Genomic DNA, 14825 nt, shown 5'->3' on the forward strand with positions numbered 1-14825 from the left:
GCAGGATCCTTGCTTGGAGCTTCACAGAAGATCAGCAAGAAAGAGGCAGTTTGCATGTGTGTATCCGCATGCAGCATGCACGTCTGGAGTGTGTGAGTATGTGTGTGTATGTGTGTTATCTGTGGGGTCATCATCGAACGCTCTTTGTGATGCACATTCTAAATTAGGCGAAAGGGATGCATCTTTCAAATGCAGATCATGTTTGCATTAGAAGAGCAATGAGAACACTTGTCAGTTTCAGAACATTTATGTGCTAGAAGTACTGTTAGCAGAAGAGCAGTTTAGATAAATTCAAGACTTTTTTTGCTGATCACAAACATTAAGCTTCACACCTGAAGCCCTCAACCCCCTGCTGTGCTCTAATCCTAGCACCATTCACCCTTAGAGACTCAGAGTGCTGTGCCTCAGCTCTCAAACCTTTGATTGCCCTTACTTTGAATGCCACCACCTGCAAAAATGCCTTTTTATTCCCTTTGAGCCTCTTGAGAAGGAAGTAAAAATGATAATTCATGACAAACATTAATTAATTGTTTACAAGATGATCTTTTCTTTTTCCAACTTCTGTTCAGCAGACATGCTGAACTGCAAGATTCCACTCGCAATGCCAGAATTCGTCAAGAGGCTACATTGTTGTTTCTCACTGAGGCATAGGACCGACTGCAGGCCATTGTTTCTCCAGCTCAAGTGGGCCTGTCTGGTTCATGTTGGAAGAATGGGGGTGACATGCGTGAGTTCCTGAGTATAAAAGAACTACCAGTTCTAGGAAGGAACGGGAGTTTAGCCACTAATGCAGAGTAAATAAACATTTTTCACCACCTCTTGCTCCATGTGATTTTTTTAAAGGTCAAGAGCTGCCATTACAGTATTTTAAAAGCTTCAAATGATGTTTAAAGAACGTATCACTAAACTCACAGAAACCTTATCAGAATTTAGGAACCTACTGTGATTGTTTGGCCCTTGAGTTTATCATCACTGGAAGGTGGATTGTAAAAGGAATGCAGATGCCCTGTTGTTCCGACATCCTGCAATTTGCTCAGAGTGAATGTTGCTCAACTTCTTTCAAATTTTCTTCAAAATATGGAAAGTGTTGAAGACATTCCAACTTCAAAATTTCACACAGCCCACACTGCAGGTCACACATTCTGAACTGACAAAGAAAAAGGCTCTGGAAGCCTTTCATGATAAACACATTCAAATGCAAAGAACGGGTCATGTTCCTGTGAAGCCTCCAGAGGTGTGTGTGAAAGAAAGAAGAGGGAAAGGCAGAGGGAGATGTCTCCTTAAATTAAAGAATAAAAAGCTTACTTAAAGGAAGTGTAGAGTCAGAGCAGAAAGACTTCCTCAGCAACTGGGCTTTTCAGATTTCAAATTAGGAGCCCTTAGATCACGGCTGCTAGGCTAAAAATCAATTCTATATTTTCTGAGTTAATACTAAGAACTGCACTTAGCAGACATGGAGACTAATAAGGTATGCAGAAGGAGGAAAAGCAGCACACACACACACGAATTTAGGCCTTAGTTTTGGCCATGATCCAGCACAATGATGTTTCAACCAGATTTGAAAAAAAATCAATAACATCTGTGGTATAATGGTTAATTAAAGCAGCTCTTCAGCAGAGCTCAGGAGGAGAGGCTCGGCCTGAAATTCAGACAGCTGAAGCTTGATTATCAGGAAAGAATGCTTTTTTAGCTATGAGTGGATAGGCCAAAAGCTGCGATGTGCCGAAATGGGGAGAAAAATTGCTTTTATTTTAACTTTCTTTAAGTAATCAATACATGCTTTTCACCTGTATTAGGACACAGCTCAGCTCCAAAGCCTGTTACTCCACTTCAGTATAAATTCTAGCTACTGTCTTTTGAAACTTAGGTTTAAAAGGAGCCCCCATCCCCTGTAAAGCGAAAGAAAAGAACACGCCGGTGTGGCTGCATATCCTTGAGACCAGTTAAAGCTCAGGCTCTAGGAGGGTCCAAAGGGTTTAATCCCTAAACTCTGAGCAGAGCTGATCTGACTTTGGGGTACACATACAGAGGTCACAGCCAAAGTACTAAGCTGGCACAATAAAACTACTAAAAATGCCCAAGGACACTGTGAAGAGCAGGGTCAAATTTCCCTTCTCTTTGTTTTCTTATTGGTTTGAGTACCTTGCTGGGGATGTTTTCTTTACCTTTTCAAGGACAAAGGTCAAAGAATCAACAATGTTGTCTGCTGGCCCTAGATGGAAAGGTTAGCAGTACCTTCTCTAAAGAAAAACAACCAAGAACATCCCATCTGACTATTTTCTTGGCATCTTGTTTTGGCTTCTATCCAAAAAAGAAGCGTCTATGAGAGCTACGAATTTCAAAACACCCTCTAGTCAACTGCACTCCGGAAGGAGGAAAGGTGCAGAGTGAGGGTCTGGGGGCTTCATGGGGGAGCAGCACTGGGGCAGAATCTTGGAGATGAGGGAGAGTTTCCAGCAGAGAAGGCATTCAGAATTTACATATATTTATGTGTGAATTGTAAGGATTAGTTCCAAAGAGCATATATGGAAGAAGTGATATGAATGTTTTATAAAATCTTCATTGTTAATCTTTATATTTTACATCAGCTCCCCTTGTTTTAAGAACCAGCAGGATCAGAGATTCCAATGCCTTCCTTTGTAGTTACTACTACAAACATCAACTAGTTCTTTGTTTCACTTGACTGCACTCTCTCATTGGAGGTTGGAATATACATTGGTATCTTCTCCTCTGTAAATTTAAGGCATTCAATGCCTTTGGCTTCTCTTTGGGGTCCAGTTTATCATCCTATGGCTTTTCTTTTTAACCTTTCTCTGACCCCTTTCCAGATTCCCTTCCTTTCTCCACAGTTTCAAAATGTGAACTAGATTTAAAGGTGCCAAGAGGCTGGTCTTCCCACCAATACACTGCATGCTGCAGTGTCTTCAGAAGAACTAATAATGATGCCTAACACTTTTCACCTGGTCTCTGGGCAAAATCCTGTTCTTGCATTTACTGTGTCATCTTGGATGAGAAACACAAACTCTATGAAAAATGAACATATAACAGTAACTATCTTGTAAGGTTGTAATGTGCATTTCGTGATTAATGACTGTAAAGAATAGCCTGGCACGAAATTGCTAAATCAGCACTTATTAAATAAATATTACCAGCATTTATTTAGCACATGGTTCTCTAACAGAGCTCTTTTTGGTCATAATTTTGCTTGTTCATTTTATTGCCTCAAATGTTTCTCACCAGTTCTGCAACCTAACCTTTCGCTGCTTTGACCGGGATCAATTTGCCTCTATCATTTTGAATTTGATTTTTGTCCTTTAACTCCCTATGTAAAGCCAATTATTTTCTCCTAATTTTTAAATAATGTTAAAATTATGTTGCCAGATTTGCTTCCCAACAAAGGGGTGACATTTGCTTTTACAGTTCTCTTGGTACCTTCTAGAATTTATATCTTAAGAACTGACTTTCCATTCTTACATTTGTTTTCTGGATTTGGCCTTTATGCTCTACTTTGGTAAACTGGTATAACTTGAATTTTTGCAGCCATTTAGCACCTCATCTTTAATTCTGTTTGGAATAGGCAGGTATCAGCAGTTAAATAAAATTTAAAGTGCATATGTCTTCAGCACCTACAGATTTAAGCACATACTCTCTGTTGTAAATACAGAAATATGATGGGTATTGTTAGGATTTGATTTAGCTGATATTAACAGGACCTTAACTATGTGGCTTAACCAAACTCAGATCTGTTGTCTTGTGTAAGTTAAGAAAGGACTTAGCCCAAAGGAAGAGAGCTAAAAAAATCACCAGAGACCAAGTCTTTTTCCCTGTTTTGGTTTTCACCCTCAATGTCATCTTCTGGTCCAAGACAGTTGCTGAAATGTCAGCTGCATCTGTATCCCAGGCAGCAGGATGAAAGATGGAAGCAGAGGCAGAGAAGGTACACACCTCTGCCCTTTAAGGAGTCTTCCCAGAACTCCCACTTAACAATCCTATGCACCAGAATTTAGTTATATACCTAAAGCATGGAAGGCTGGGAGATGTAGACTTTGTCCAGTATCACTTGTTCAGCCAAAAAGTCATGTTAAAGCAACCAGATTAGGCCCAAGATGGAGTCACTCATGTAAGCCCCACATCAGCAAGCCAAAACTTAACTCAGTTTTATGCTCAGCTCTCTCAGAAAAGGAAAGTCTAGGTCAATCAGTGCTTGCCTCTCAGCACAAGTTACCGGACCTGGCTTCAAGACTTCCCTTTCCTCCATATAAGGAAGGTAACCTTTCAGTAGAACCAGTCTGTTTTTGCCTCCTATGGCTTCCCTGTTCCTGCTCCCCTCTGCCCAGAAAAGCCTTTCATTTTGTTCTGCTCCCTGGAGCTCCTTTCCATCTGGTAGATTGGATGCTGCTCAATTCATGAATCACTGAATAAAGTCAATAAGATCTTTAAAATTTACTCAGTTGAATTTTGTTCTTTAACCATCAGGATTCTGACTGTTATGATACTGTTATGATACGTAGGATCCTGATGCCTTGGAAGAAGGGGGGAAAGAATTTTAGTGTTCAATTAGCATTCTTGTCACAAAATGGTTATGGCAATAAGGGTTCAGAGTTCAGTGACAATGATAAACATGCAAATAATCATGATATAGTGAAAGTTTTTATTAGTTTTATGTAGAGCTATAATATCTTTTATTTCCATTCACTGATATGATTTACTCTTCTGTAAAGTATTCCTTACTCCTTTTCACTGTCTGCTTTCCCCTGCCATCTTCCATGCTGAGCCAGGCACAGTGAAATGTGGCTTTCTCTGATTTCCCAAAGATGAGTTTCCATTGATTTGCAAGGGTTTCTGTAAATGTATGTCTCACCTACAAATCACAAAGTGGCTTAAGGGTAGGGAGTAGGCCTTGGTTTTCTTTATAGAGAGTGCTTAGCTTGGGAGGTGCTTAATAGTTGCTGGTAGGATTGCTTATGGTTGAAAAAAAGGCTTTTTGAAAGATTAAGCAGCTGCTCCAGGATCACCAAAGAAGAATATCCACCTCAGGTAATTTCTACCAATGTAAAATGACTTTCCCAAAGTTCAGGTCCCACACCATTAACCAAATAACCTGTAACTTTGGTTATTCTTTAACCTCTCTGGTCTGTGTTCTCTCCTAATAGTCCTATCTTGAAATTTCATGCATGGACAGAAATGAAAGTGATACATAAATGAAAATGTAATATGATTAAAATGTTAATTTTTTTAATGAAGACTTTATAAACCATGAATTGATTGTAGGTTTCTTTTTCATTTTGCAAGGAAAAATGCTATAAATATATAAGATACAGATATTTTTTACAGGAAAAAATAATACAGACGCACCCCAATGAAAATTAAAGGAACTAATAGATAGGACAATTGCTTTGAAAAAGGTATGATTATGTAAACATAAACATAAAGGGCTGTATTATGTTTGTTATATTATTTTCATTAGGATTTGCAAAGAAAGTAAGGAGGTAGCTTCTGTTCTTATAGTTAGGGAGAAAACACACAGACATATGAAACCACTGAGGAAAATTTCAATGAGAAAATAAGGACTGGCATTATAAAGGGGTGTATATTGTGTGGAGATGCAGCTCATAAATGCTGAGGAAGCATTTAGTTGAAAAATTACACAATACATATGATGAAGTATAACTCATTTATTCAACAATGGTTATTTTTCTGTAGGAAATAATGGGAAAACAGTAAGAAGGAGTATTAAGTTAGGATGAATTGAATAATACAGCATAAATAATACTGACTGACACAAAATCTTGCTTCAGTATTCAAAGTCTGCAGGTCAATTAAACTGTCACTAAATTCAGTTAACTTCTCAGTGAAACTCATTTAATTTTTATTTTCTGGATTCATTTCACTTTGGTGAATACTAAAATAAACTCATAATCATTTAGCTAGTAACATCATAAGCTTCGTGTTACCTATTACTGAGAATTTCAACTTTTTATCAGGGTTTTGTTTGTTTCTTGAGGCTTAACCATGGTGCCCTAAATACACCATTAGAAAAACTAATATTAATGCCTATCATTTTTCATCTTAAAAAGCCTTTTATACACATTAACAAATTAATTCAAATAACATTTAGTAAGGCAAGTACTATATAAAATAGTTCCTATTTTACAAATAGGAGAAGAAAGCAAAACTGCTTAGCTCAAGGCAATATTCACCAGAGAAAGAAAGGCAGGAGTTGAGGTGGTTAAAGCTGCAATGAAATGAAAGAAATTCTTGGATTCCCAAAATGTGTTCTCAAACAATATGTCTTTTACTTCTGAAATGCTCTTTTACCATTAGACTAGGGTCTAGCTCAGAGTTATCCTTGGGCATCATAAATATGTCCTAATTTAGGACTACCTAACTTCTTTATCTTTTAGTCTCTCAATCTCATCATATGTAAAATTTGCAGAACAGTTTCATGCTTATTAATCATATATACTTACTTCACATGCTTATGAAGATAAAGGATGTGAATGTCTCAAAATTCAAGTGACTTCATGTCAACTGTCTTCTGCATGGCACACTTTGATGCATCCACTCCCAGCTCCCCTAAATACAAATTCATATGACTCAAGAACTAATTACTCATCGCCAGCATCCTAAAGAGGTTTTTTACTAACTATAAGACTGAGGAACCCATAATAAGAAAAATAATACTCAGCTTGTGATATTTCTCAACAAAGAGAGCAGCCCCTTCTCACCTATGGCCAACATTTCTGGGTGGCATATACAAAGGCTATTCCTAAGCCCCTTCTCCCTCATCTAGAAAGACTTGCTTTCCAGACATGCCAATGCAGCCCCCTCCTCCTTCCTCATGCCTTGAACGTGAATGTAAGAGAGTGGTCATCTTAAGACTTCATGGGGACATAAATTGCCAACACTCTAAGGATGGCAGAGCAGAAAGGCAGAAGGGTGATAGCAGTCCAACTTCCAGGCCAATCCTGAGACTGCCTACCTCGGGACATAATGGATAAACAAATGCTGAGTTTATTCAACTGATAGACTTTCTGTTACTTGTAGCTGAAAGCATTCCTAACTGAAATACCACACAGAAATGGTGGGAAGGAACATGGCCTCACCATGGCTTCTCTGGCTCAGGTCAAAGACATAATTGGGCAGCTTTCTGTTACCATGCAGATGATATATTTTATATTTTAAAATAAATTATTTTTATTTCTCTGATGACAGAAGTATGCATTGTAGAAAATACATAAAGTCCAGAAATACACAAAGATGAAATCAGCTATAATCTCACTATCTAGACATAATAACCATTAGTATTTTACTATATAAGCTTCTCTTTTTATTGCTAAAAATTAAAATCATGTATTTCTAGCTTGCCTCTATGAAACTACAGGTGGATAAAACCATGCACAAATATGTACACATTATTTCAAAAAATGGAATCATCATAATATAATCTGTGCTGAACCTTCAGAGAGTGAGTGCTAATGAAGGGGAACCTGAGGAGATTGAAAACTCAGCCCTCAACTACCTTGTAAAGTACTTCAATGCTCCAACTGAGTGCCAAATTCTTTTTCAAGGATGTGGCACTGCTATATAACACTTTCATTGAGGACAGGTGGCCTTGGGACTCTTTGCAACTTCATATAGCATATACTTGATAAATATTAAATGGCTGAGTGACTGGTTGACTGGTTGGATATATGGATAGATGGATGGATGGATGGATGGATGGATGAATGGACAAATGGAAATGCTAAGGACCAGAAGCCATCTTCAGATGCCTGAACTCTTAAAGAGAGGGGTCAGAAAAATGTTTCTGAGTCACATAAGTAAATATTTTAGGCTTTGTGGGACAATTGGCCTCTGTTGTAACTACTCAGTTCTACTGTTGCAGCATTAAAGCAACCATAGACAATATGTAAATGAATAGATGTGGCTGCATTCCAATGAAACTTAATGGACACTGAAATTTGAACTTCATGTAATATTACTGTGTCACAGAATATTCTTTTTCTTTTGATTTTTGTTAACTATTTAAAAATTGAAGAAACATTCTTATCTGACAGGCTATACAAAAACAGGGTGGGCCAGAATTGGCCTATGGACTACAGATTGTGGACCTTTGACCTTAACTGTAGAATGGGGCTGACCATGAAAGACTTGCTCCAAATGAAAAAGGCCACAGTTGCTAGTGAGGAAACAGTCATTGGAATTGCCCTGCCCATCACTCTGATTGGGCTTTGGCATGTTATCCAAACTTTCCCAGTGCCTGGACCACTGAATCAAGCTTTAAACTCTTCCCTACCAAGGTTAAAACTTGTTTTGTCCATCATTCTATAGATTCCTGCTCTTTTCACAAAGCTTCTAATCTTTGTCATTCCAAGAATCCTGACCCCATCAGACCAATTAGATTTGATGTTCTGCCAATCATTTCAAACTCAGCATTTTTAAAATGAAATCCATTACCTTTCTTCAACATGAGCTTCTCATATTTTCTAAGCCAACCAGGTTCAAACCCTTAGACATCTCTGAATCAGTTTTCATCCCCCAGATCAGTTTTCCCTGCAAGCTACAAATCTGACCACCCATACCCCAGATCTAAGGCAGGATCTGGTGAAAGAGAACAGTCCTGGGTTTTAGGCCTAACTGTTCCATGAACTGGTCAAATGATCATTGAGGTGTCTCTGAGTTCAGGATCACATTAAAGATGCTTTAGGAATTCAGAAAAGGGCTGTATCCTTGTGAACTAAGAGTGTTCAGGAAACGTCATATACACTTGCATGGATCTTGAAGAAATGTAGCATCTAAATTGGTAACTGCTGAATGGCACATATCTATAGGATGGTCAGCTTTCCAATTATCTGATTTATTGCTCTTACTCTTCTTCAGTGCCTTTTGTCAATATTAAGTCTCCTTATGTTAGATCTTGACATTACCTATGTATTCTAAGCAGCAAGCCACTTTTTAAAAAATGAAGCCATTCCTTTTAGCACCAGTTATTCACTAAATATCTGATGTAAAAAGTGTTCCTTTTCATTGAAAAGGAATATACAGTTCTCTTGATATTATAGGCTGTCTGAAATGAAAGAGAACAGGCTGGCAGCAAGAAGAGGTAATTTAGCCAGAATTCCTGTGCTCTGTACTTGAGCTATAAACAGGGTCTTCATAAGGGCCCTGTGCACTTTAAAACTTTAATAACTCAGGTTGTGGGTGTTAGAGAAACAATCTGTAAACGGTACTCAAAAGTAAATGTATTAAAGTTTAAGACAACTATATTACACAATTGTACACAATATGTACTCATTTCAGATCCTGTGGTAAATGAAATATGGCTAGCAGAATTGAAGTTCATGACAGCTCTAAGAAGAAAATTGAATTTGCCTTTAAATTCCATTTACAGTTTACTATCATGTCTACCTCATATGCTTTTGAAGTTAAAAGTTTAATAATGGCCCAGAGATGTTATAAAGATCTTGTACTTGAATTCCATGCTAAGTATTGTTAGAGAGAACATCATGCCATCTCTTAGGAAAGATAATATACCTGCTTACTTTGGTTGCTTTTAAAACAGCTTCAGAAACAAAGTATAGTGAGTCCCCACAGTTAGTACAACTCAGTAAACAAGAATAAAACAAAATAACTGACACCAGAGTCTAGTTCTAAACTTTGCCAATAGCTTGGCTGAGGGATTCAGGAAAATCAGTTCTCTCTCCTGTCCTTTAGGTTTTCTCATCCTATGCTAAAAATAAGGATACATGGACCACCAATTCACAGTAACATGGTTTTTATAAGCCTGTGTGTATGTGTATTTGCACAAGGAAGGAGATACCTTCTATATTTTCCTAGTTAAAAGACTATTTCAATTATCTTAATATGAGAACAAAACCCTAAGAAAAAGCATAAAACTAGTGGAATGTTATTATTTTCTGCTTGTTCTGCAAACTGGAGATTGCAAAACCAAAGCCCACAAGTCTACCAAAAAAAATCTGGGCATGTGCATTTGAGAGAGAGAACAAGAATGAGGTTTCTCTTGAAGTTCTTGCTGAATACACAGAGAGACAAGAGTTGGGACAGAGTTACATAATTTGCAGATTGCTTTGGCTGGTCTCTGTGTGCTTTTGAAAAGTGATTCATTTCCTGTATTTGGTCAAGATAGAGAAAAATTGGGCACACACAAATTTGATGTGGCTTTGGATTGGAACAGTTTATCAGATAAGTAGGTAAGATTTCATGATAGAGATGGAAAACATTTTAACACTTAAGACCAAGGCAGATGGAAAAAATGGTGTAATGTTTTATTCCCAGCCTGCCCTTTGGGAAACCTTTTCTCTTCCTCATTGCTTTCCTGCTTTCATGGAGGGCATGAATTAGAGAAGGTCATCTCGGCTGGTCCTGGCTTTAAATATTTTGTGAAAGGTTCTCCAAGCTTTGGTGTAGAACCTCTTTTTAAAGTAAAGATTTTGGACTACTGAAATATGTTGTTACCTCCATCCCATTCTAGTTTTTCATTAGGCACTTTCCAAAAGATGTTATTTATTATATTTTTTGATTTGTGGTAACAGATTTGCATACTCTAAACTCTCTTGCCTAGCCTATCTTAGATGTAAACTGCCTCCTCTTTATGAACATGGCAGGTGCCAGTGTGTCTCACACATGCACACACACACACACACACACACACACACACACACACACACACACACACAAAGTCCCAGTTTAAATGGAGCATCAGTTAAAAGTGAAAAAGCCAAAAAGCCAAAGTTCTTCCTTCAAGTTCCCTGTTGTCATTTGGAGAAAAGAGAATGCCTAACGTATCGGCTTGGATGCTCTCATAGGAAAAAGCTTTTAGAATGATCAGGGTGGTATTTACAGCACTCAGAATTTTTTTAAAGTTTAAGTAAATTCAGAGTACTTCTGAGTGCTCTTTTGGTTTGTTTCTCATATTTTCTAGCAAACCTAAAGGATTTTATAGGTTTGACTGGGAACCCATTCAAATAATGCTTAGAAAATTTTGCTTTTATTGTTCCACCGACACCACTGACATCACACAGTCTAGTCCTGGTTCTTCTGCCTAACTTCTCTGAACTTCCATTCCCTTGTCTCCAAAAAAATAAATTAAACAAAGGTAGAAAAACAGAGATAATAGTATCATTGTGCATCACTGAAGACAAATTCCAAGTTGGCAGGAAAAGCCCTACACACTGCCCCACACGCCTGCTATCATGTAGCCATGGATGAGCAGCTCTCACCCAGAGCCGAGTAAAGGCAGCGCATCTCTGCCCAGTTTTGCCTTTATCCCTGGGTTCCTCGAGGGGGCATTCAGCTGACACCTACTTCTGGACAGAGGGCTGCAGGGGCTGAGGAAGAACCAACTTTTATACTACTAAGCCAGAAAAACATACTTGAACTAAACTTTGTGCATCTCCTTAAGGAAATTTTTACAAATGTCAGGCTCTCTTCGTTCTTGAAAACCAAATGCAATATCAACAAGGACCATCCACACAGGAGGGAAGCCGAGTCAGTGTCCAGGTATCCTGAACAATCTTGCTGTCTCCAGCTTCGAAAATCTCATGTTCCTCTAACTTGTCCCAGGGTTGTTACAGATTTAGGTAAGATCATGTATGTTGAAGTGCTCCGCTCACTCTCAAACACCTTGCAAACAAGAAGTATTGTTGTTACTCCCGCATACCTACACAGCTAAGATGTTAAAAAAAAAAAAACCAAAACCCCTCTGATTTGGTGCCTAGGATGACTTTCCTGTTATATGTTGAACCCAGTTGTGTGTATGATGGTATGGGAAGTCTTGGGTTAGCATTTTTATTTTCATGGAGTAGTATTGAGTTTGGAATAGATTAGGAAAACTCAAGAAGTCTTTTCATTTTCATAGCAATTTCTGTTTCACATCTAGGTCTCAGGATTTGAGGACACCTTCAAACCCGCACACTTGTTAAGCCCTCTCTAAAATATTTCTACCTGTGATCTTCCAGCCTAGACAGGAGTCCTTGGGGGATAGGAAACCTTCCTGACATCTCAGAGGTCCATTCCATCTGTGTGTAGTTCTGACTGACAGAATTCCTCTGTGGTTTAAGTTAAAATCTGCCTCCTTGAAACTATTTTTAAGAATATTAGGTGATAAAATATAATTTTTCTGATAATAGTCATTTCATACTTGTAGAAAGTTCAGAAAATGTAAAGAAACTATAAAAAAAGAAAATAAGAATTACCCATTATCACAACACCCCAAGATAACCACTTTACTTTTCTCTATTTTAATACTCTCTTTCACACCCTCTCTAAACTACTTATATTACATATGCAACATTCTACCCTGCTTTTGGTTATGCTGACAAGGTGTCTGAAATAATTTCCGTGAAAACATTATTTTTCTGACATATAATTATAAAAACTTTCAAACCTGCACTATAAAGTTGAAAAAATTTATGGTGAATGGCCATATACCCACTACAGAGATTCTACTATTAACATTTTATTATGTTTGCTTTATCATGTTTAATCATCCATTCACCCTTCTATCCATCCATTAATCCAACTTATCTTTTTGATGTATTTCAAACATTACAGACATCACTACATGGAATTCCTTCTAAATAGTTCAGCATTCATATTTCTAACTAGAGCTCAAAATTGGGTAACACTTTTCTTTCAAGGTACATCTTACATACAGTGAAATACACAAATCTTAAGTGTACATGCACTAACTTTTGCAAAATTCAACACCGGTGTAACTCAACCCCTTTTCAAGAAGTAGAACATTACTGTTACCCCAGTAGGTCCCCTTATCAATCCCTGCCTGCACCACCAACCCCTAGTTTTGCCTAGTGTTGAATTTCATATCATTGCAATCATACACTATGTATTCTTCTGTGTAAGGCTTATTTCTTTCAGCTTATGTTTTTGAGATTTAGCCATTTTGCTGTGTTCATACACACACAAGCAGGTTTTCTGTCCCTCATTACTATTTCATTGTACAAATATACTAGTTTACCCATTTTCCTATTGGGTACCTGGCTGAGTCCAGTTTTCTTACCATTATGAATACATCTGCTATAAATATTCTTCTACAAGTCATTTTGTGAATATAAGACTTCATTTCTCACTAAGAGTGGAATTTCTGGATCTAGAGTGGGTAAAGATTTAATATTTAAGAAACTACCAAAATTTGTCCAAACTGGTTGTACCATTTTACATTTCCAGAAGCAATGCATGAGAGTTCCATTTGTTCTACATCCTTGATATCATTTAATGTTGTAATCTTTTTAATTACAGAGACACTGGTAAGTACAAAGTGGTACTTCCTCAAGATTTTAATTTTAATTTACATTGCTCTGTCACTAATAATGATGAGCACTTTTCCATGTGTTTATTGCTATTCATATTTTTCTTTTTGTGAAGTGTCTTCTAAAATCTTTTGCCCATTTTTAATGGGGTTGTCTGTCTTTTTATTGTTGCATCTAGGAGTTCTTTATATATCCTGGTTACCAGTCCTTTGTCAGGCATATGTTTTGTGAATATCCTGATCTGTGGTCTCATTTCCTTAATGGAGTTGGTAACATAATTGTTTAGTAGTTGCAAAAAAAATTAATTCTATGAATTTGTAAAATTCATTTCACCATTTCTCTACTGTTGGGTACTTAGGATTTTTCCATTTTACTTACAAATGAACATTTTTGTACATCCTTGTATATTTTAAACAAATCCTTCGTCACATTTATTGAAACTCTTCCCATAGTTTACCAACTGTACTTCAACTTCACATTTTTTAGAGTCTTACAACCCCAGCACACTACCTTATCAATGGGGAACAACTATCCAGTGAGGTTTGCAGGGTATGCAAAGCAGTCAGGTTCTACATGGTTTAAAATTCTGCTTGTTTGGGTTATTTTAAAAATAATTGGATGTGTAAACATTTGAGTTTGGCGCCAGTGAGCTTTTGAGCTAACAGATCTCGGCCTGTAGTGAAAAAATAAACAACCTAGGGGCCAATATACAGAGGTCATCTCTGGTTCATTTATAACATTTTTAATGATTTTCCTCTACTAGTTTTGTAAAGCCTGTATCCTTTGTCATGTGTGGACACGGAGGTCTCTGCTCAGCTGCTCAGCAGTCAGCTAATGACTGGGCAAAGATCTCCTTCAGTGTCTAAAACCAATAAATGTCCAGGTTTTGTTTTATTTACATTCTTCTGTTTGGTTCTTGATGTTGTGCTTCACGACTGTGTTTTTTCTCCTGCTTCCTTTCCCACCCCTCTGTCTCCTTTGGTGATTATCTTTCATCTCTCTAACCTCTAAATATGCCAGTCCTTGGACTTCTCTACTTTTAGAGATATCTAGTTTTTACGGCTTCAAATATCATCTACATGCTGACAACTTCCCAATTTATAGCTCCAGCCTAGACCTCTCCCCTCAGCTTGACACTTGTATATCCAGCTGCCTACTTGGCATGTCTATCTGGATCTCTAATAAGTAACTCACATTCAACATAAATGCTCAAAACCAAACTCTTGATCTCTCTCCTAACCCTCACCCATATTCATTCCTCACTGACTTCCCCACTGTGAATGTGAGCTCTATTCTTCCAGTTACTCAAACCAAACATTTGAAGTCCTTGACTCCTCTCTTTCCTTATATCATATTCAATCTGTTAGCATCATGCTGGCTCTACCTTCACAATTTATTTAAAATCTTGTCACTTTTCACCACTTCCATTGTTACTTCCCTGGTTCAAACCACTGCTACTTTTTGTCTTGACTATTTCAATAGCCTCCTAACTAATCAACCTGCCTCTGTTCCTGCTTTCTGCTCCAAAATCTA

The sequence above is a fragment of the Manis javanica genome, chromosome 8 (genome assembly GCF_040802235.1).
Source record: "Manis javanica isolate MJ-LG chromosome 8, MJ_LKY, whole genome shotgun sequence".
Lineage (NCBI taxonomy): Eukaryota > Metazoa > Chordata > Mammalia > Pholidota > Manidae > Manis > Manis javanica.